The sequence below is a fragment of the Oncorhynchus masou genome, chromosome 25, assembly GCF_036934945.1.
Source record: "Oncorhynchus masou masou isolate Uvic2021 chromosome 25, UVic_Omas_1.1, whole genome shotgun sequence".
Taxonomy (NCBI): domain Eukaryota; kingdom Metazoa; phylum Chordata; class Actinopteri; order Salmoniformes; family Salmonidae; genus Oncorhynchus; species Oncorhynchus masou.
Genome location: NC_088236.1, coordinates 18,583,864 through 18,585,231, shown reverse-complemented (window position 1 = coordinate 18,585,231; position 1,368 = coordinate 18,583,864).

The following is a 1,368-nucleotide window of genomic DNA, read 5'->3' as shown; positions in this document are numbered from 1 at the left end:
GTTCATGTGCAAAGGATTAGCATTTAAATTGTTATAATTATGAACTCTGTAGTGACTTCTTAGTTGACCCCCACTTCCCTTTTGTCTAACAAGCCGCCATGCCGGTTTAGCCCACTAGGGCATATCTCCCTATCATTTCTTTTAACCATATTTACTGTGTTTGTGTGTGCACTTCTGTGATTGTTTATTTAGTTAATAAATACATGATTTAAGACAATTGATGTATGGATGACTCACAGTGAAGACTGGGTTCGTGCAGACATTTGGAATGAGACTTGAGGTAAAATAAATAATTCATTAATCAGAAGACTATTGATCAGATATTAAAATATCTGAAAGGTTATATTGGGAAATTATAACTTTGTAATCTGAATATTGTCCTTGGTGCCCCGACATCCTAGTTAATTACAGTTGCATGATTAATCATTAATATTTGATCAAAACTAAGTCTTCAATTTAGTGATAGTAACGACACGACACTGGATTGAACCATGCAACCTTAGACACCAGAGACAGATAGGTACAGCCATCCCCATCCACAACACCCAATCAAAACCGAAACATCTTCAATCTAACAGCGCACACTGTTGCCCCTAGTGGCCGGTTTCCACATCATCACCCGACGTCCTCAGAAATGGATGGACGTCGAATACTGACTCGCTAGATAGTCTGAATGGCCCTCTTTCCTAGGAAAAGTTGCAGTGTTCCTGTTATTGCCCACACTATGAAAATATCTACTCCTTCAGAGTCCTCATTCTCCCCCCTCTCTCTCTCTCTCTCTCTCACTCTCTGAATCATACATTTTTGTTCTCTTCCCCTCACTGGGAGGGAGGTAACAAATAAACCCCTTGCTGTTATGAGAAGCCTGTTGACCACCTTCTCTCCAAGTGGGGGACAGTGCAGTTATACATACAACACCCACAAACGCAACACACATACACAGGAATTTCAGTGTAAACACAGTAAAAAGCTGCACAGGGCTGACCGCAGACTAGGTCCTCTCATTTCCCCCTCTCTCTGAAAACGCTCACTCTCTCTCCTCCTCTCCTCGTCTGCTGTCAGTTTGTTTGAGGAACACATTCCCAAATTCCTGCCCTGACAAACACATCCTGACAGCGCTCCTGTGAAACCACGGAAAAGGCAGCGTTCTGAGCTTACACACACACACACACACATACACTACCGTTCAAAAGTTTTGGGTCACGTAGAAATGTCCTAGCTTTTAAAAGAAAAGCAATTTTTTTGTTCATTAAAATAACATCAAATTGATCAGAAATACAGTGTAGACATTGCTAATGTTGTAAATGACTATGGTAGCTGTATACAACTGATTTGTAATGGAATATCTACATAGGCGTACAGAGGACA